Consider the following 23,052-nt stretch of genomic DNA (forward strand, 5'->3'; position numbering starts at 1 on the left):
CAAAGCAAACTGATTCGCTGGGGTAGTGCAGAAAGTGCAGCCTTACGAAGGGAGGAGGCCAAGGGGCATCTAAAATCCCGATAGCACTGGAGTGGGACGTCATGCTAGAAACCCTTAAAGCGCAAGAATTACACTTTGTAGACACCCACAACGGCTCGCAATAAGGAGTGTAGAACTCTGAACCCACCTCGATCGGGACAATCATAGACGCCGGAATATGACCCATCGAACAGGTGTCGTTGTCAATGTAATCCAACGGTAGATATGCTGTTGTTTTCCTATTGTGCAGTTGTATGCCAAGCCTCAGTCAACAGGTGATTTAGGACGCTTTACTACGAAGATAAACGGACTGGAGGGAGGGGGAGGGGGGAATAAGTTGGGTATCTTTTTGTTTTCTTGCAGACAAAGACGCGATGGGATGAGTGCACATACCTGGGTTGGAGGGGGTGTATGGTTGTAAAGTGATAAACGTAATTTATCTCTGACCTTGTGGATTATTTGTGGTATGGGCAAAATGTACGAACTGTCATTACCTGATTTCTCCTCTTCCAAACAGCAGAACTCACTGTAATAATGATGATACGGACTTTACCACCCCGCATGGCGATCGTACTGCATTAGTCATAATATGTAAAATGAAAACTACTAATAAAATCTGTTTAAAAAAAATAAAGGTTCATTTTGTACTACCAACGGAATTGCCTAAATGGCAGCAGTTCCACGTAGATATGACAAAACAAAAGCTACTTTAGCTTGTTCAGAGGGAAAGCATGTAGCCTTGCACATAAAGTGCAATTGGCACTGCTTTATGAAAGTAGTGAATTTAGAAGGGTCTACCAAAACCTCAGGAAGAGCTAACGGTATATCAGTGGGAGTTGTTACATGGAACACCGGCTGACTGGTCCTAGAAGGAGAAGGAGCAGCGGAGAATACATTCCCCGATGCCACTGTCCTATCTCCTGCTGCAGTAACTGGAGTGGAGCCTTGCTGTAAGGCAGCTACTCTAAGAGTAAGGGCTTGAGCTTCTTTTTGTAGATTCTCTATCATATGCGCTACATCCACCAATGTTATCTGGCAATTCTCTATCTCTCCCAGGTGGAAAGTAAAACGTGGGCTTCGCGTTCTGTAATTCTCACCTTAATTTTCTGCGGGGTCGAGATGTAGGTTCTGTAACAAGGTCCCAACTTCCCTCATATACCATATAAATCCAACAATGTCAAAGCCATATGAACGGTGAAATGGGGGAAGAGAGGTAAACAAGGGAAGAATGGACACATGTCCGGAATATGCTCAGGAATTTCCCCTCTTCTGCTAAGTTCAGGAAGTAGTAGAAGCTGGATCAAAATATCATTTATCTCTCACGTGAGGAAACATAGAATCAGAAAAAAACCCAAACAGATAATCAAGCCAAAAGCAAATAAAACAAAAAACATATTTCCCATCTGGACAGGATTAAAAAAGGAAAACTCAAAAATATGCAGGGCTGAACTCAAATCAATACTTAGTCCCTTGAATTTAGGTATAACTAATTATATATCTCTCACAGCTTACCTTGCAGTAGTGTACAACAGGAACCAGAATCTCCAACCACAGTGGAGAACACATTAGATTTACCAATATAGTAGAAGACATAGATTCTTTAGTTTATTTTTATTCTTTTTGTAGAATGTTGTCGTGTATACACCGTGAGGCGAGATGCGATGCAGCCGAATCACGAAGGAGGTGAAAAAACCCACAGATTGCAGCCTGACACCGAATACCGACATCGACTGTAGAAGTGACCCGGAAGTAAACAGGTAAGTTCAAGGGCAGGGACAGAAGACACGCATGTGTATACAAGAACGCAAAGCGCTCTTCCTTCATGTTGGCCGATTTAGTTTTTGACTTGCTCTGCCCCATCTGCACACTTGATCAGACGCGGAGCAAGCATGACATGATGTAGGCTTTGACATTTCCATACAGCCCTCATAGTCACAGGCAGGCTGTGCGAAAGGTGCTGAACAAAAGGAAACCTTTATCAGACCTTGACCAGCAAGACAGGTAGACATGGTAAAGGATAACTGATTGTGTGAGCCTTGAATGGGTCTTTTTGAGGCCTGTGGCCTAGCTGGGGACACTAGTTCCATCTCCAGTTAGAGGAGAGGTATATGGGCAGGCAGCAACACTGCCTCAAAGGCTCTTAGTGGTGGTTTCCCGGATTGCATCTAGGATCCTGCACTGTAATAACCTGTCTTTTCAATGCTACTTGCATGGTACCTCCCATTTGGATGTTACAGTCCTCCACTTCTGGAATCATGAGCATTTTCCCCTCTCTTGCATACAGTAGACTCCTTGCGTAGAGTCCTCAAGGTGGCACCCTCTTAGCCTAACATTGCTTGGACAAGTGTGCACTTTTCTGATTGGTGAATGTAGAAAGCATTAGAGCCTGCCATCTGTACTAGAAATGGAAAATATGTACTTGCTGAGAGATTGTTCAGCATTATTACAGGTGCAGGTAAAAGTCTAGCTTCATGTATGAAACAGTTAATAGACTGCTATATTTGAATGTACGCTAGAAAGCCAAATCCCATCCATAATAGAACTTGGGTTTCTCAGCAAGTAGGTTGTACTTTCCAGTGACTATACCATAAAATGTAGACATGGCTGATATGCATTAAAAGGGAGGATGTCAGCACTTTTCACCAAGATCACATAGTAACAAATAAAAAGGGGGTGCCATTAGTGGTGCTAGGAGTGTTTTTGGAGTGGGGGTGCTGCCATCATTGTTACATCACTGATCTAATAGGGATTTAGTGTTGCAAATGAGCCACACCCATATGTAGCTGGTGTTGCATTTAGGAGGACATTGTCACAGATATATTATTATAGCATGGTATGGTAGTACACTGTCATTTACAGACAGCATATTTTCCATTGAACTGACACCTACATTTACATGGACATACAGTTTTACTAATCAAACCAAATAGCGCACAAACGATAATGTGTGGAAATTGGGTTTCAGACAATATTTGTAATTTCTGTATCCCTAGGTAAAGTGCCTTGATCCTATTAAAATCTATGTTTCCTTCACACTTCAGAATTAGACAAAAACAATCCATTTGTGTTTCCCTAATAGCTTATTTATTTTGAAATATTTGTACAGTTCATTTATAGTTATTCACTTTTTTGTGTGTTAGAAGAAAACAACATCCTACTGCCTTTCTTTCAATATCAGCAAGAGTGTCACATAGTTTGCTTTACAAAATCCCCACACTTTGCAGTAAGAGAAAGAAAAGTAAGCACCAGTCTCCATGTTAAAAAATCAGCAGCAATGTGTCAGATGACCACACTGACAGTTCACCTCTGACTCTGAACACACAACAAATGTAACAAGATAAAAACAATATATAAAGTCATTTTTAATGCTTGTTCTTCTTCTGAGCTCTAGCAACGTTATTTGGGGGGTGCAAGAGGACCCTAGGCACCCTTAGTTCCAGCGTGCCTATGGGTGCCATTGTGAAGCAATTTGCAAAAAGTAATTTAGATCAAGTAACAACAGTTAAACATTAATAGGACTTCAAAGACCACTATGGAAGGTGGTTTCTGGATTTTATACTAAGATTCTTTTTTAGGAAATAAGTGCAAAATTGTGCATTGAAACCAAATTTGGCCAGCTATATTGACAAAACACGATAAACTATAAATTCCACTTAAAATCTCCACTCACCTTTTCTTCATATGTATCTACTTCTCATTTTGCTCCTTTAAAAAAATATATTTTTATTAGCATTTGAAATCAACAAAATGAAGTACAAAAGAAAAGAATTGAAAGGCAAGGCATAAGGCAGAAGCACATTACACAGCAATTAGAGGGACCAGTAACTTCATAATTAATACTGAGATGATAATGAAAGGAGGTAAAGAGGGTAGGATTCCAAATTGTTAGCAACATGAATATAAGTTGAGATGTAGCTTTACTTTCCAGCTTGGTATGCCATGCACCCATCCATCCATCCATCACTAGACCTACACACATTGGAAATAGTAGGGCCAGTCACATTGCTAGTCCTAAAAGTTCCTCCAGGTTCTAGCTCACCTCCCAAAGTGGGGTAGCAGGTGAGGGGGCACTCGATACAGCCCCAACTGTGACAACATGACCTCGGCGGTCTATCCGGGGACAGGCCAGTAATATAGCATCCTATGCAGGCAGAATCAGCACCCTACGTACTCCCCTAGCCCCCTCCCTGAGAATTGCTTCCCTCTCACAGTCCACCCATTTCACTAGTTCCAGGCCCCATTTAAACACACCCGGTCCCGAGTGAACTTCCAGCACATAGTTAAGTGTCTGCCTGAAAGAATCATGACCAGATCCAGAAATCTATCTGCGACTTTTTTGGCCACAGTATGCTCAAGTAAGCCCATAAAGCACAGCTGGGGGCTGAGGACAAAGTCCCGGTCCATGGCTACACAAGCCACATTGAGGACCATAGACCAGTATAGTAGTCGAAGCGGATAGGACAATACAATGTAGAAGAAACCCGCATCCTCCACAGAGCATCTGGGGCACTCCGACGCTTTGGCCAGGAACATAGGGTGTATATGCTGCAGGGACGGGTAAGTCAGGACTGGTGTAGATGGATTTGGATACGCTTAAATGAGGCATTTCTGGATACCCTAGGGGCAAAGTCTAGATCCCCCTGCATGCCGAGTCGCTTATAGGCATCGCCAGATCCTCCTTCCATTGTGGACGGAGACCTATAAGGTTCGGCTGTACCCCCTTTATGAGTGCCCCATTGGGCAGTGTGACCACTTTTGTCCACCCCCTGATAACGAAAACATGGCATAGGCATTCATGTTCTGGTGGTTGTGCAATTCCGGTACCCCATCACTCTCGTACCATGTAGTAAGAATTGTCCCACAGGAATGTCGTAAGTTTCCTGTAGTTCAGAGAAGGGACACAGTTCACCCTCCACAAAGAGATCACCCAGGACCGTGATCCCAGCCCATGTTCATGTATGAAGCCCCCGACCATACCCCCGGTTGCACCCAGAGCTGGGCAGTCAAGAGCAGGAGCTCACTTGTATACAGTATCATGGCATGCATTCTCCATAGGATCCTGGCCCAGGCATAGCGCACTGATCTGATCAATGCATTCTACTTCTGTACTCTAGAAGCAGGTGTCAGTTTCATCAAAATACTTGTTAGCAATTCCTGGGTGGTGAGCCACTCTCACATTTAGCCATGCCTTCCCATGGATGCCCGCCAACGACCCACCCACTGGAGTTACACCACCAAATATTAACAACTCAAGATCGGTTGCCACGAAGCCACCCTCCGCCACCAGGAGTCGTAATTTCCAAGCAACATGCTGTAGCATGAAGAGCGCCACAACAATATCAATATACTATCAAGTTTCCGAAAACAATTCCAGGGCAGCTCTAACGGAAAGGCTACAATAAATAGAGGATATGTGGCAGGATAATAACTTTTGTGACAGCCTCTCGTCAACGGCAGTGTGGTCCAGAAGGCCACCGAGCCCCACAGTCCGGTGAGAGCATGGTTATATTTCCCTTTGTATAACAGTTCCGGCATACGGTAAACATCTACCCCCAAATAGTGTGTTGCTCCCACCGCAGCATCAGGGCCGTGGGAACAGGTCCCTCCCCAAAGGGGATAGACACAGGATTTGTCCTTGAATAACTGCCGAAGTCCAACACAACCGCTCCCTTGATATCAATATCCTCCCCTCTCAAGTATAGCAACATATTATCCTCATGCAGAGATATGTATTTGCAATCGGGTGCAAGGAATAGCCCACAATAGTCGAGGCCCAGACAAGCTGTGCAAGCAAATGGCTCCATGGCCAAAGAAATAACAGCATGGACAGGGGGCAACCCTTGAGGCTGCCCTGCTCCTCCGCAAAAGCCTTCAACATCAGTGTACTAGTAGGGATCTTAGTCAATGGGCTAGTATATAGAAGCTTTGTCCATTTAACAAAGGGTAATCCAAGGTCCGTTCCAAACACGGTGGCATATAAAAACTCCCAACGGAGTGAGTCAAACGCCTTCCTAATATCCACGGAAATTACCAAGGCTGTCTCTGGTAGTCACTCTCGTTGGTCTAAGGCCAGGAGAAATTGACGGACATTAGGCATGGAGCTCTGCATAGGAATAAAGCCAGTCTGGTCAGGGTGGATCAGGGAGCACATATGGGTAAGCAAGCGTGTTGCCAAGATCTTACTTAAAATCTTGAGCATGAACAAGGGGCGATAGGAGTCAGGGAGGCACGGGTCTTTATCTTTCTTTGGAAGTGACTCAAAAGTTGCTTTATGTAGTGAGGATGGAAGTAAGACACGCCACCGGAGTCATTAAAGAGGGCAATGAGTTTAGGAACAAGGTCCGAAGCAAATGCCACATGAAATTCCATCAATAAGCCATCTAACTCAGGCACCATCCCTCTAGCCAGTTCCTTAATCGCCCCATACCTCTTGCTCAGTAATATCCACACCCAGTTGATCTGCCACCGTGCGATCGAGGGACCCTCGGGAAGAATCTGCAATGTAACTGCATAGCTGCAAAATCGGCCCCTGTAACAAAATCGGCCGAAACCAGCCCTGGCAAACAGCTCGGCCACATCCCTCTACTCCCGGGGGGGCTGGCCGAGCACTTTGCCAGGGCCGGTTTTGGTTCCCAGTCAGGCCCTGGTCTTCACACCCGCTGCCCTGGCGGTTTGCCCACCTGATTTAGATGCTGGCTGGCAATGGGAGAGAAGACCGCTGCGGTCCCGCTCACTCTGCCAGGACTTCGCTCCCCACCCCTACAGTGGAATGGGCTTCAGCAGGCGGTGGCGGGACTCCAGCCAGGATTACCAACATCCAGATTTGGATGTGGGTTGTTTCGAAGGGAATTGCGGTGGAAATCCCTCCTACTGCAGTCAGCGGAATGGGACAAAAGGAGTGAAAAAATCACCTTTTTTCAGGGTACAGCCTGTGATTTTGTCCTCTACTCCTTCACCCAGGTACCCCCTTACCTGCTGTACCTTGACTACGACAGACCCACAGGTAGGTTTTTGTGGTGTGTGCGGGTGTACATGGTATGGTGTGTGTAGGTTGGTGGGTGCAATGAAGAATGTACAAAATATGCTTACTACACATAACCTACATACAAATATGTACGCATACACAACATATATGTGTTTCACGTAAATGAGAAATATTACTTACCGTCTCCCCAATACCACGGTCGCCCCCATCAGTACTCCGCCTACAGGATACCGCCACCCCAACAGGGACATCAAAATCTGCTCTGCTGGACCCCGCTGCGAGATGACAATGGCGGGCAGTTTGCTAACACTGAAGGCCACAGCGGTCTTCTGCGTATCGTGTATACATCCAAATACAGCAGTCAGAAGACCGTCGGCTCAGAGGAGTACTCAGTCCTGCGCTGCGTCAGGCAGTCGGTCGGACCACCAAGATCTCAACTAGGCCCATAGATTCCATATCAAAGCATCGTAAGCATTCAACCAAGTTGAAAAGTGTCTACCGTTTATCCATCATGCCTCCCATCCCAACCGGGGTCCCATCTAATCCATGTGGAAGACCATTAAGCACCTACTCCTGCCGCTGGATGTCAGAGCACAATTGAGACTGCACACCCACTTTACTGGAGATGCAGTAACCTCGAATCACCACCTTCGTGGCCTCCCACTCCACCCGCACCGACGAGGCAAAGCCTGAATTATCAACCCAGTATTGTGCGATGCGTTTGCCCAATGGGACCCGAAAAACGTGATCCTTTAACATCTCTGGGTCAAAATGCCGAGTGGGTACCCTAGTCCTGGGTGAGAATCACTGGAGGGCACATAGTCCTGGGGAATAATCAGAGTATGTCTTTGCAGTTATTCTCCCCCACCACTTTGCAGTACACCATACTGCAAGTGTAAATTCTATTGAGTCGAACCTCAAGATCGTGCAGACTAGAGCAATATGAAAATACTCAAGATGCATGATTCTGCACTCTCCAACAGTCAGTCAGGTCCCACTGTATGGCCCAGCAATGGGTGTATCCGCCAGCCTGCCTGTTGGTGTACTGCATACGGGTGGGTGCTACCTATCAAAGTTCAGATTTGTCACACAATTAAAATCACGCCCAACTATTCTCCAATAGGGGACGATTAATGACAGTAGAGGGGCCAGCCCATTGAGAAACAATAGCTGGTCTACGTTCGGGGAGTAAATATTCAGCCGGGGGATATCCCTACCAACTAAACAACCAACTATCTGAAAGAAACACGTTAGTTAGAGTCCTCACCTTAGAATATCCCCAGGCGTCAGGCTGGATCCAGAAAGATTTTCGTCAGCAATACCCTTGACCGTCGCTAGGCGTCATCTGCGGCTCCGCGTCCGTCGTCCGCATCTTGCGCCGGGATGACGTCGTCAGAGTACTTAGACGCCGCCCTCGTGCGCTGACGTCAGTTCTTCTTTTTTCCGCGCCAGACAGCGCCGATCCGGGAAGAGCATACCCTTGTAGTCACTTTTTGACTAAACTTTTTTTAACTCCTTTGGTTCTATTCTCGTCAACTCGACTCTGGTGCCGGTAGGGATGCCTGGCTTTAAAGCTTGTGACTCCTGTCACCGACTGATGTCGATTACGGACCACTACCGCCGGTGCCTCTATTGCCTTGGGGCCGACCACGATGCCGAGTCATGCCCTGACTGCCGGGCCTTGACTTCGACGGCTAGACGGGAGCGGTCCCGTAAGCTCCTCGAGCTCCAGCAGTCGGCTCCGCGTCGTTCACGGTCCCGGTCGAGGAGGAGGTCGAGGGACCGGTCGCGGAGCCGCAGCTATCACCACCACTCGTCGGGTTCCAAGTCTTCGGGTAAGTCGAAGCATAGCAAGAAGTCCAAGAGGCGACATCGCTCTTCGGGCTCCCCTCACTGGTCGCGCAACTCGGCTGAGGGTTCGGGTGGTACCACCCACGTGGCTCCGTCGGAGCTGCAGGAGTCCCGTCCGTCCCCATACCCACCGGTCCCTGGGATTGACGCGACTCCGGCGGAGATCAGTGCCTTCCTCATGGCCATGAGAGGCCTGGCTCCGCCGTCGACGCCTGCCGGTGTGCCTTCGGGCCCCGCGGGCTCGAATGAGAGGCCTAGCGAGCCGGTGGCTCGGGCCCCGGTGCCGTCGTCAACTCCGGTCCCGACGCCGCAGGTCCCCTCGGGATCCAGGCCTGGATCCCTATCGGCGCCGGTCGACCTCACGACCCCTCTGCCGGCGCCGACACCGGTGCCACCCCCGGCGCCGCCTTTGGAAGACTCTGTTTCCTAGTTTAGTCCCGCTCCGGGCCGGCGTTGGAGCGGCGACGTCCGGCGCCGCACCCGACACCGATGGGTGGCAATTTCATCTTCCGCCCGGCTACGATCATTCCACCTGTCTACCAGGAATCGGATGATGGCGACGACTGAGAGGGTTCTGAGGGCCCTCTGGCCCGGCAGGGCCAGTTGTCTCAGGACTGGGCAGACGAGCTGGTGGATGACAGTGGTCTTGATACCTCTCCTGACACTGGCTTCATCTCTCCTCCGACCGTGGCTTCGGAGGAAGGTGCTGCATTTTCTGTGCTGCTGCGCAAGGCGGCCGAAGCCCTTGGGCTGGAGCTACCTGCTGTGGCCGTGAGGACTAACCTCCTCACTGAAGGGCTCCAACCGTTAGCAAGCTCCTCGGAGCCTCTGCTGCAGTTTAATGAAGCACTGGTTGACGTTCTGAAAGGCACCTGGTCCAAGCCCTCCACAGTACCTCCTGTGGACCGGAACGTGGACTGGCGCCACCGCCCTGCACCGGGAGACCCCAGTTTTCTGTCCATGCACCCCACGCCCAAGAGCCTGGTTATCCAAGCCTCTACTTCCCAGACCTCCTTCCCGTCCGCTCCCCCGGATCGGGAATCCAAGAGACTAGAACAGTTTGGTAAGAAGCTGTTCTCCTCCCTTAGTTTGGGATTGTGGTCTATTAACACCGCTTGTCTTTTGGACCGTTACTCCCAATCCCTGTGGGATACGATGGAGGACGTGCTGCCTCAGTGTCCGGAGGAGGCCCGGACTCGGCTCACCCAGTCTCTTGCCGAGGGGCGGGATGCAGCGCGGCATGCAATCCGATGTGGACTGGACACTACGGACTCGCTGGGTAGGGCAATGTCGACCACGGTGGCACTTCGTCGCCACGCCTGGCTGCGGTCCATGAGTTTTTCTGGGGATGTCCAGAGCACCCTCATGGACATGCCCTTCGATGGCAGTCACCTTTTTGGCGACAAAGCGGATAGTGCGCCGGAGCGCTTTAAGGACTCCAGGGCTACGGCCAAGTCCTTGGACCTCTCGGCCCCGTGCCCGCAAACTTCCGCTTTTTGCCCCTTTCGTGGCCAAGGAAGGGGCGCCCCCTCATGTCCGCCTAGCCACAGGCCGCAGAACCAACCTCCATGCGGTCGCAGACGTGGATTCTGCCGAGGGGATACAGGGGGACAACTACTACTCCCTCCCCTTCGAGGCGACCCCTCCAGCCATGCCACCGCAGTACCACCGCATGTCCGGGGATCACTTGAAACTTCTACAGGAGGAAGTTACGGCCCTCTCGGCCAAGGGGGCCATCGACCGCGTTCCTGGTCCAGACGTAGGTCGTGATTGTTATTCCCACTACTTTCTGGTTCCCAAGAAGGGCAAAGGGGGCCTACGCCCTATCTTGGACCTCAGGAGCGTCAACGCCTTCCTCCGGAAGGAGAACTTCAAGATGCTCACCTTAGCTCAGGTTCTGGCTGCCCTAGACCCTGGAGACTGGATGGTAGCGTTGGACTTGCAGGACGCATATTTCCTCATCCCCGTCCTGCCGGCCCACCGGCGTTACCTGCGGTTCATGGTGGGCCAGGAGCATTTCCAGTTTACCGTGCTCCCCTCCGGCCTCACCTCGGGTGTTCACGAAAGTGATGGCGGTTGTCGCAGCTCATCTGCGCAGATTGGGGGTTCCAGTCTTCCCCTATCTCGACGACTGGTTGCTGACGGCGGGCTCGCCCCAGGCAGTCGTATCCCACCTCCAGACTACGGCCGACCTCTTGCATTTGCTGGGGTTCTCCATCAATGCGCCGAAGTCGCATCTGAGTCCCAGAAGCTCCTCTTCATCGGAGCAGTTCTGGACTCGGCGCAGTTCCGGGCCTATCTTCCGGAACAGCGGGTCCAGGATATTCAGGCTCTGATTCCCATCTTTCGGCCTCTATCCTGGATTTCGGTCAGGTTGGTGCTGCGGCTTCTGGGTCTGATGGCCTCCTGCATCCTATTGGTGCATCACGCCAGGTGGCGAATGCGGGCTCTACAGTGGGACCTGAAGTTTCAGTGGGCCCAGCATCGGGGCAACCTGTCCGACCATGTCTTGATCTCGAAGGGCACTGCACGGCAGTTGCAGTGGCGGCTCACAGACCGCGATTGGGTCAGTGGCAGATCCCTCTCCCTACCCCAACCGGAGCACGTAGTAGTGACGGATGCGTCCCTCCTGGGATGGGGGGGCCACATGGGAGAGGCGGAGATCAGAGGCCTCTGGTCTCCGGCAGAGTCACGGCTCCATATCAACCTTCTGGAGCTGAGGGCGATCCGACTTGCACTGAAGGCATTCCTTCCCTCTGTCCGGGGAAGTGTAGTGCAGGTGTTCACGGACAACACCACCGCCATGCGGTATTGCAACAAATAGGGCGGGGTGGGGTCATGGACCCTTTATCAGGAGGCTCTGCGCCTCTGGACATGGCTGGAACATCAGGGCATCACCCTGGTGGTTCAACATCTGGCGGGCTCTCTGAACGCCAGAGCAGACGAACTCAGCCGCGGGTGCATGATGGATCACGAATGGCGTCTAAGCTCGGACGTGGCGCAAGGCCTCTTTCTCCAGTGGGGAGAACCTTGGTTAGATCTATTTGCCACCGAAGAGAACGCGCAATGTCAGCAGTTCTGCGCGTTGGAGTTTCCAAGGCGGCACTCGCTCGGGGACGCCTTTTGTCGCGAGTGGTTTTGCGGTCTATTGTACACCTTTCCGCCTATACCACTTCTGCCTAGAGTGCTGAAGAAAATCAGGCGCGACCAGGCCCAAGTCATCTTGGTGGCTCCGGATTGGGAAAGAAGGTACTGGTATCCCGAGCTACTCAGTCTGTCGATCGATCCCCCGATACGACTGCCTCTTCAGGAGGACCTTCTGTCGCAGCAGCAGGGGATGGTCCTCCACCCGATCCTTTCCAGTCTCCACCTCCATGCGTGGAGATTGAGCGGCGACAGTTGATGCCATTTGACTTGCCGCCTGAAGTCTGTGATGTCATTCTGGCAGCCAGGCGTCCCTCCACAAAATCGGTATACACCTGCAGGTGGAACAAATTTGTGGCATGGTTCACAGCAAAGGCTGTGGATCCCCTTTCCGCCCCTCTTTCTGAGGTTCTCCTCTTTCTTCTTTCCATGACCCTGCAGGGCTCTGCTCTGGGCACTCTTAAAGGTTATCTTTCAGCTATCTCTGCTTTCTTACGGCTTCCTGATCAGCCTTCTCTTTTCAAATCCCCTGTTGTTTCTCGCTTCTTCAAGGGCATTACTCACATGTTTCCTCCTGTCCCTTTCGTAATGCCTCAGTGGGATTTGAATCTGGTATGGACGTATCTGATGTGCGCTCCCTTTTAGCCACTTCATAATTGTCCCCTTCGTCTGTTGACGGTTAAGACTGCTTTCCTGGTTGCCATCACCTCTGCTAGGAGGGTGAGTGAGCTCCAGGCTCCCTCTTCTAAGCCTCCTTTTCTTTCTGTCCATCCGGACAAAGTTGTTCTCAGGACTTGTCCTTCCTTTCTCCCTAAGGTGGTAACTGCCTGTCACATCGGGCAGTCTGTTACGTTGCCCACCTTCTTTTCGCCTCCGCATCCCTCGAAAGAGGAAGAGAGGCTCCACCGTCGGGACCCAAAATGGGCACTGTACTTTTATTTGGACCGCACCAAGCAGTGCCGGGTGGACGACCAACTCTTTGTTGGCTACGTAGGTGCTAAGAAGGGGCGGGCGGTGCATACCATCTCTCTGTGGGTCGTTTTGTGTATCAAGGCCTGCTACTCCTTAGCTAAAAAGGAACCTCCTGTAGGGCTGAGGGCCCATTCCACTCGGGCCACAGCGGCGACAACTGCCCTGGGCCGGGGAGTCCCCTTGCAGGACATTTGTCAGGCAGCAACGTGGGCTTCGCTGCACACGTTTGCCAAACATTATTGCCTGGACAGCCAAGTCCGGAGAGACGGCTTCTTTGGCCGTTCTGTTCTCCAGGACTTTCTGGTGTGATCTTGGTCGCAGACCCACCACCGGGGTTGGTATTGCTGGGGTATCTATTCTAAGGTGAGGAATCTAACTAACGTGTTTCTTTCAGATGAACAAGTTACTTACCTCCGGTAACGATATATCTGTAAGAAACATTAGTTAGTTAGATTCCTCACCGACGCACCCATCCTCCCCGTTCTGCGAACCGATATCTAGGGTTGAGGTTATCCCTTTCAGGGAATTCCACTTTAAATTACTCTAACCGACCAACAATAGTCAGTATGGGTGCACTATAATGGGGAGAGCATGTGAAGACATGTATGGGGTAATTGTTTTTTCTTCACCAAGGGTGAGCAAGGAAATAATTCCTTTTTATTTAGTTACCCTCACACACCCTAGTGGTGTCATGCTTCATCATCGGGTCACCCCGACGCCTAAAAGTCGGGGTGGGCTCAACCACAGTGTTGGGAGCGCTTGAAAGAAGTGTATGACCTGGGGGCTTAGAAATAAAACACCTCAGACAGATCCCCGGTATCCCTTTATTTTTGGGTCTGTCTGGGTTATTAAGATAAAATAAAAATGTAGGGTCTTATTGGGAGTCTTAGTGCCAACATGTTTCAGTCCAATAGTGGCCGTAAAGGTCCCGGACTTTCTTCAGGGCAAAGTAGGCCTCCCTAGGGGACAGAAGGGCCCTAGAATTTTATGGCACCAGTGTCAGTCTCTTGCATGGCTCTGCGTTCCTGGCACGGAAAGCTATGTACAAGAACTGACGTCAGCGCGCGAGGGCGGCGTCTAAGTACTCCGACGACATCATCCCTGCGCATGACGCCAAAGACGGACACGGAGCCGCAGACGATGCCTAGCGACGCGCAAGGGTATTGCTGACGAAAATCTTTCTGGATCCAGCCTGACGCCTGGGGATATTCTAAGGTGAGGAATGTAACTAACTAATGTTTCTTACAGATATATCGTTACCGAAGGTAAGTAACTTGTTCATCACGACATAACGGCCATCCGGGTCGGTGATTGCCCTGTGCAGATGAAAAGGTACACTGGGTCTGAACCAGATCAGAGCACCCAGTGAGAACACAGAATAAGAGGTGGTGTACAGCTGATCTCGCCAGCGCCTCCGAAGGACCAGACCCTAAGGTACATCTCTTGTAAGAATGCAATGTTTACTCCTCGGTGCCTCAAGTGTGCCAGAGCGTTATAATGCTTAGAGGGGTAGGAGAGGCCCAGCATGTTCTATGGTAGTAAATTAATCTGTGCTATCATGGATAACGGATCATAAAGGAAATAATTGTTCTCGGACCTCATACACATCCATCCCTAATGAAGACGGTTGTACCTTACCATACCCATCATGCACATTCGACAGCCATACATGCTCTGCCATCAAGAAACAGGAACAAAAAATCAAGTACAATTCAAAGTAGAAATATCCCAACACCCTCCAAGGAATGAGTCAGACATCCATACATACTGTCCAAACATTACACCACACAAGGCCCAACAAGAAGCCAGAGAGAGGTTAAGTGGCCAACTAATTCCAGAATGGATGAGTATATGCAGATAAGGAGTTGTCTACTATGGATGGAGAAACAACCTCTGAAGTAATAAATCAAATGCTACAGGACACATCCTACAAGCACCCCTGCCCACTCCAACCCGGACCACCCGTATCAGAAATATGCACATCAACACAGGAGAAATCACCACACAACCACCATGCCACTGAAACGGGAAAAAGGGAACCAAGGTGAAAAGCTCCGGGAGCACCAGCAATTTTGGCCTCAGACAAGATCATCCACTGATCCGGAGTGACCGCTGGAAGGGTGCCTCCAAGTCCCAGCACAACCGAGTTCCCTGAGTCAGAAGAGGAGCTATGGTCTTCTGGAGATGGGCATTGAGAAGAGCCCTCGCTGATCGCAATAGAAGCGTCAATTTTAACTGCTTTCCTCTGTTCCAGCGCCACCTGCCATTTAGTAGTGTGAGCAGCTCCCCTACACTGGGATCTTTGTCATTTCGGCTGAGCAGACTGCCGTAGGCCTGGCACTTCGGGCCATCCTTTGCAGTTGTCGTAGAGCTCAAGCCAGTCCCATGCTGTAGGCAGGTCAGAGAAGAATAATTTATCTTTAGTCCGGACTCTCAGGCAGGAAAGAGTAAGGGGTACAGCAACACCTGGTCACGCAGTTTTCTCTTCATTGCAAGAAATTACACCCTCTGTGGTTGGACCTGCAGGGAAACCGGGTAGAAAGACACCTTGGCATTGGCCACCGCAAATGGGCCATGAGCACGTGCCTGCTGCAAGAGATGGTCTTTATCCCAATAATGCAGGAGAACGGCCACCACTGGATGTGGTGGGGCTCCAAGACAACGCATTTGCACTTGTACTCTGTGTGCACGCACTAATGCATAGAATCTGGAGAGTCCTTCTGGGGCCACTACCTCCTGCAGTCAATCCTCCAAGTAGGCCAACAGAGAGTCACCCTTGATTGTCTCCGGCAGCCCCACGATGCAGACATTGTTCCGTCGAGTCCTCCCCTACTGATCATCCAGGTGAACTGCCAGGTGTCAAGTCTGCATCTCCAAAGCTGTGAAGCTGAGGTGAGCAGCTTTGAACACATGGTGGCAAATAGTGTACAGTGCCCCCCAATGCATGAACCCTCTCTGAGAATTTCCTTGAGACCCAGTTCTACAGAGAGAGAAAGAGTCAATTTTACCCTCCAAATGCTATCCAGGGGCATCAATGGTGGCCAGGAGTTTATCAAATTTATCATCGACATTTGCCATTTCACCAGTGCTAGCACCATGTTTTATCCCCATTTGGGGGGTGCTAGTGGTCGCATCATCCTTGGTTCGCTGCGTGCTCCACGTGGCTGTCTCATGGAGGAGAAAGGAGTACCAGCGCAGAAGGCCACTTCTTTTTTTCTAGTTCATGGACTGACCCACACCAGACTAAATCAAAAGCCCAACAAGCCACCCATTGGGTGTTGCAAAAGGCCAGGAAAACACTGTTGGGTACGTCATAAGAAACCACTTGGTTCAAATCAGTAAAGATATAACCAGGCACCAGGCAGGACAGGAAGTAATGATAATCAGGCACCTTGAGCGGTGAGGGTGACTAACCAGCATAAGAGAGGGACCCTAGGAGAAAATGTCTTGTTAGTGCTACAGCTGGGGGCTCCCACTCACCTGATAGCCAGTGTCCCTTATAGTTCAGTGTGGCATCTGTCATTGACAGGAAGACGCACCAAGAATGCAGATCCAGTCCATGCAGCCTGAAGATGGCACCACCAACCCGTTGCCAGGAGCCCTCATGTGATTGGTAGTAAAGCAGTGTTAAAATCTCCAAATGGCTGGTAATTATGCATTCTGAGTAGGGGCCTGCATCACTATCCGAGGCTTTGTGAGGTAGTGGTATTCCCATCACCATCGGAGCTGTTACTGACCCTGATGAGTGCCATCCTCTCAGACAATGAGGTGCAGCGGGGATACTGCAGACAAGTGTGGGCCGGGTAAGCAAGAGGAGGACGTGGCCTCTGCTAAACAAGCAGGGCGGCCATCTTGGGGGCGGCTGTGGATCGGTTGCGTGCTACCCCCTCCGCTCTTCAGCTCTGCTGCGGTCCACGCATGATGTCCCCAAGGCTACATGTGCCCACCCCATGCAGGCAAAGGTGCAGAAATGGCAGTCGGAAGCAGGCCGGAAACAAAGCCGGAATTAAATTAGGTTGACGTGGCTGCTGCTAACAAAGCAGGGCTGTTATTTTATTCCTGTGCTGAGATCTGGTCTCAATATGAGTACATGTCCCTTGACCCCTCCACCACACCTAAGGTGTCTTCTGAGGGCTTCTACAGGGGCCTGTCTGCATAGAGATTCTATTCCAACGGGACCAGACTAGGAGCAGCAATCAGAGGCAGCTGGGTTTCACGGGCTGCAAGGAGCTCAAGCTATCTGCGTCCTCAAGGCATGGTGACTGGCTCAGCCCCCTCATTTTGCTCCTTGAGGTTCAATTTTGTTTTCTTTCTTCTCTCGTTTTCTCCTAATCTCTGTCCCCATTGCCTCCCTCACCCTTTTCCCCAGCACACCTTTCTGTTTGACATAGAATCTATCTTCCCCTTCCTGTCTCTTCTACTCTTTCTCGATTGTTCTATTTACTCTACTTTCTTTCTTTCCTTCTCCTCTGCATTTCTAGAACCTCTTCTCTCTATCTTCTCTGTACTTCTCAATATTTTTTATTCACTCTCTAGCCCTGTTCTCCGTAGTCTATGTATGGCAGCTCAAACCTTCTCTTGCCTGCCCATGGCCATTAATTATATAGGACCTCATAACAGCAATCTGTTTGCCAAGATCATAAATTAGATAAACATAAAGCAGAATTTCAAACAAGTCAGTACATTTCAAAAATCAAATCCATACTACAAACATCTGAGATTACAATACGTAAATTTTAGTTGATGTTATGCAGAGATGCCTAGTGAGGAAAATTATATTACATATGCTTTCAGCCTCAGCTACCCTGATTACGGTTTCCACAATCTTTGGTTGAAGGAATGAATCTTCGCTGTGTTGATCCTTTACAGGGTTATCTAGAAATTAAACCATTTTTAGAAGATAGCTAGTCCGTTATAGACGCCCTATATGACATGGCAGGCTAGATTGGGTCATTTCAGATTCACACTACTACTGAATACTGATTAGCATTTTTGCAGCCCTCTACAGAAGGCGCATTAATGTAACAAACTATCTGGCTCCTGCAACCAAATACATTACCTCATCAGGCTATATCTCACTACAGCCCAGTGCTCCTGCTGCCAGTGAAATGTAAGTTGTATGTGATTTGTGAATACTTCTCCCAAGTCCAACAGGCCAATCAAAGCACTATGTCATGTTGGAATCTGGAGATTTCCTAATTGGACATTGCTCCTGAATGGCTAGTCGGTGTAGGTAGTGTTACCGACTTATGTATCAGGACTAGGAAATGTCATGAAAGTTGCTGGCTTAAAAACAACATGACTCAATGTCTACATTGTTGTGCAATCTTTTTACACTACAAATTCTAGTTTGATATACTATATGTGAATGATATAAACCGAGTTCAGCTAATTCTCATTGAATTCTTGGCTTCTCAGCTGTGACAGCAAACTAGTGCTGGTGCTACCTTTCACATCAGCCCATCACACCACCTCTATTATTCAACATCTACTTAACCTACTTACCATACCTGAATACATCACTCAACCTCAACTTTTATAACTATGCAGATGACACTCAAGTCATTTAAAAATTGGATGGCCTGGAAGACCTCTAAAATTTAAACTTGGTGATTGCCTTTGGGCCATAAACAAGTGGCACCTGAAGCTCAATACAGCAAAGACATAGATTATGTCCTGTGGACAATGACAATAATACTAGCCTACTGCTATACGGCCTAAGAAACATGAGGCCCGTCTAGCATTATCAAGAGAAGTCTGAAACCTAGGGATAACCATGGATTCAGACCTATAACTGATACCACATCTTAATGTCACACAGAGAGCCTTCTACACAATGAAAATACTATGTTACATCTTTCCATAACTTGGATACCAGCATAAACTGCAAGCTATCCTCACACTCGTACTCTCCAAGCTTGACTACGCTAACAGCCTATACTTTGGCTTATTCACACTCTTCATACGCAAAATACAACTCATCCAAAATGCTGCTGCAAGACTCTCTACTGTCACCCAGGAGAACACATGGCTCCAATCTTGCAATCACTCCACAGGCTGCCTATAGCAAGAAGAGCATTGTTCAACGCACTTTGCATTGTCCACAGAACCTCCTAAGCAAAAGGGCTGCTATACCTTAAAGTTAAATTTAACCAATACGAACAAAAAACCTAAAGGAGACACTGCTTTCTCTGCACAAGCTGCCAAGATCTGAAAATCACTATCAGCAGCATTCGAATCATCCACTATCATATTCACTTCAGAAGACAGTTGAAAACATGGTTATTTCCAAAACAACTACCACATCCAAACATTAGAACCAGGAAAGAAAGTAGCACCCTCAAACTCAATCCACAGATTAGAAACAACCAACCCATCAAACTATTTTCGATAGACAGGTAAGTTAACGAGGACCTATGGTTTATCGAGGCGTTATATAGTTATGTCATTTCATATATAACATTTCTGGCCCATAGTAATATCATAAAACTCAGTGCTCGGCAGCCAACTGTAACATGCACCTCTTGTATTCACGTAAGATGTATCTGCTACAATGTAAGTCCATTGCCAATTCTGTTCCGCCAGAAAACCAGCCATCACCAAATGAACAGGCATGGAACAACTGAAGAGATCTGTCACACACTGCTGGTTAATCAGAGGACTTTAATGTAGTTCACCACTGCAGGTCCCAAATATCTGTACACCGTGGCTGCTTCTTTACATCTCACAATGACACTCCAGTATGGGGTGATAGTAATCATACCCATCTCAGCAGATCTCTGGACTTCTCTCTCTCTCCAACCAGGCTACCTCAGGACCACAACTATAAATCACATTTTAGACTGGAAAACCCAGTACAGTTATCAGCTAAGCAGATTACAATCATATGAAATACCATAAAAGAACTTGCAGAGCTGTTCAAAGTTGCCAGCATACTGAAAACCATTCACTGCATATCTGTGTCTCTCAGATCTCATCATCCACCACACTGCTATGCATCCCATCACATGATAACCGTACCTCAGTGGCTGTCATGCATAGCATGGAAACACTTGCTACTTGGTATCACTTAACAAAGACAACACCCTTACAAGCACCCACCCTATATGCGTTAGCTTGCTGCCCATGTAAGTAAGCGCTTCAAAGCCCCAAAAAGGAATACTAAGCATTATACAAAGGCTGCAATACAATGTACTACCATTTTTATCATTTTTGCATCACCAAGATTTTTTTTGATTCTATTAAAAATCTTTGTTTCTAGCACACTTCTGAATTAAAAAATAAAATGGGATTCATTTATAGGTATTTACATTTTGTTGTGTATTAGAAAAAAAAAAAAATCTACAGTCTTTCTGCTTGCACTCCTTGTACCCCAGCAAGATTGTCACATAGTTCACTTTAGAAAATTATCTCACTTTGTAGTCAGAGAAGAAAAATAATCTCCATGTTAAAACAAAATAAGCAGCAATTTGTCAGAAGACATAGCTTGACATTTGACCTGTGCCTTTGAGCACACAGCAAATGTGACAAGATAAAAACAACATTTAAAGGTATTTTTTAATGCTAATTCACCATCTGTAGTCCAGAATGGTTATTTTGGTGGGGCTGCAGCACCCCCAAACCTCACACCTCAACGTCAAGTATTATTAGATTATATGTATTCAAATATGAATACAGTTTGCTCAGATAAATTCATTTTCGATAAATGCTGTGCTAGATGCCTAAGCCGTTTGGGAGGGCAAAACAAGGGGCATAGCTTCGCGGGGAGGTTTTGGGGTGTGACACACCCTAAATAAATACATTCTTAGATTGTGAGTTGGAACTGGGTGCCCTGAGTCGGGTCTCCTATGTCTTTGTTGGTTTTTCTCATCGTCCTGGTTTGACTAAGGTTTTAGCTTGTTACATTTTTGGAGCAGGAACCTAGGCAGAGGACCACTTAATTCAGATAAGTATTGACCCTGTTCCTCATACGAGCAGTCCATCCATTTTAAACTGCGGTCATCTCATCCCTCCACACTGCGGCATACTATTTTATAGTTGGAAAATTTAAGATTCAACCCCCCCCCCCCCACCCCCCCCCCAGAATAACACAGGCTAAGTTACGCCCCTGAAGCCAAAGATTAATATGGACTGGTCTGGCTCTCAAATGCATCCCCCCATGGCTATCACACTGCTGAGAGGCACTTCTGTTATCTTCCCTCGCCAATCACCTCCCCTCCAAAAAAAACAAAAAAACAATCCAAAAGCTTGCTGAGGCTTATTTTTATACAGAAATATTGTCACCTAAGCATCTACAAATGCAAAAACAACAGTTGATGGACAGAATGCAGAACAATGTCAGACATTCACCCCAGTACAGAGATCTGGGCCTAAATCCATCGTTTTTTTGCTCACCATGCCATTCCAGTTTGAAGCCAGCCATATGCAAATCAGTCTTAACCCTGTGCCTCATGGGAACAGTCCAGCCCGAACTGCCAAGCCAGGTCCTCCCTGGACTGGAAACAAGCATCCTAGGATCGGTTTCGTGGTTTCACCCCTCTTCAGCCAGGATAGCTTGATTCAAGTGACATGGAGAGCACAGGACCCACGTCTGGGCATGCCCGTCCCACTCGGGGTGACAAATGCAAAAACAACCTAAGCATCTACTACAGACGTCTAATGAAGATAAGTTTATATAGATAAGTGTAGATTTTCTCTTTTTAACTCCATGTCCCTTAAAGAAGTATATTGTCAAGGCACATATTTGTGGAGTTAAGTATAGTACTCTTAAACGTACTGTTTTTGTAGTCGACATTTAGGACACAATAACTTTGTGTGACGATATTCTGACCACAATATGCTGATAGAGAACCCGGTGGACACTGCTATGCCTGTGATGCCACAGAACTCCGGGCCAACTCTGGTCTCATTGGTGGCCGCTGGAAAACACACCTGGGCTACACTATTGTTTATGTCACAGCGTTTATAGGTGACAATCTCTTCTCCATCTGTATTCTTTTTCCTCGCATTAAACCTCTGTCAGGCACGTCGAAGAGTGTCTTACTTCAGTGAAGTTTATTCATTTAATGCTACAGTGCAATCATGGTGTGGAGAAACATGGCAGATTTAGTGTACTGGGCACATAACAGTGACATAATACATATCAATGCCCAAAATTGATACTGGACATCTCAGAAACAGAGGAAAGACTATCAAACACCAACATGAAAACATCACAACCTCCTATATCACCAGTTTGATTTTCTTGCTCCTTTTTTCATAGCATAGATTTGTTATAAAATATCACAAAATGCCTAGACCTAAATGTTTCTGTTTAATGTAAAGATTTTTTAAGCTATTTATAAAATAGCGCATTAGTACCAATTGCAAGGAGATAATGAAAAGGCAAAAAATAAATGAATATGTGGTATATTTTTCTTCTGCATTCCACGCAAACTGCTTCCTTAAGTCGCAGCCCCTGTGTAATCACTATAGGGGTGCGTGAATGTGACATTGGTGTAATCAATCTGCGGCAGGTGGAGAATGTCACATCACTCACCACCTAGTCTCATAATAAAACTGTTCAGTACCGGCTCAGCAACATCTTTACACTCTTGTTGTGCCCATACTGTGGTACTAAGTTGGTAGCGTCAATGATAAGTTGCTTTTCTCTACTGCTTCTGAGAAAAAATAAACAAGGGTTGACCCCTGCCCCCGCCAAAAATTCCTGTAGTAATGAAATGCTTGGTAAGAGAAGCTGCCACGAAATATGACAGGGCAAGACACCAACCTTTCATAGATCTTCCGTTCATCTGGTCATCTGCTCTGCAGCATTGGGATAATACATCCAAAAAGCCTGTAGCTTGGAGCACCAGCTGCTTTATTAAACACGCCAGATACATGTTCAGCCAAAATACCACAATCAAGTACAAGCACAGGAGGACCAGCTGCTTTAGTAACCTTAAAGCGTAAAGACCCTATGTCTCATGATTGCTTCAACTACAGCCATGTTGTCAGACCAAAAAAGAACAGTCCTGTTTTGCGAAAACACTTGCCCAAATGGACATTGACACAATTAGGGG

The 23,052-nt window shown here is 48.0% G+C and overlaps 1 long non-coding RNA gene across 1 annotated transcript in view; it reads right to left on the bottom strand.

Moving 5' to 3' along the window:
* LOC146821559 (uncharacterized) overlaps positions 1–21,512 on the bottom strand; it is a 451,662-nt gene extending 430,150 nt beyond the window's left edge. The window contains exons 1-2 of the long non-coding RNA XR_014963186.1: positions 21,386–21,512; positions 3,710–3,744 (exon numbers count right to left, since the gene is read on the bottom strand). This is a non-coding gene — a long non-coding RNA (uncharacterized LOC146821559). The remainder of the gene's footprint in view (positions 1–3,709; positions 3,745–21,385) is intronic.
* Positions 21,513–23,052: the final 1,540 nt, after the last annotated feature.

This window comes from Triturus cristatus, chromosome 6 (assembly GCF_964204655.1).
Source record: "Triturus cristatus chromosome 6, aTriCri1.1, whole genome shotgun sequence".
Taxonomy (NCBI): Eukaryota; Metazoa; Chordata; class Amphibia; order Caudata; family Salamandridae; genus Triturus; species Triturus cristatus.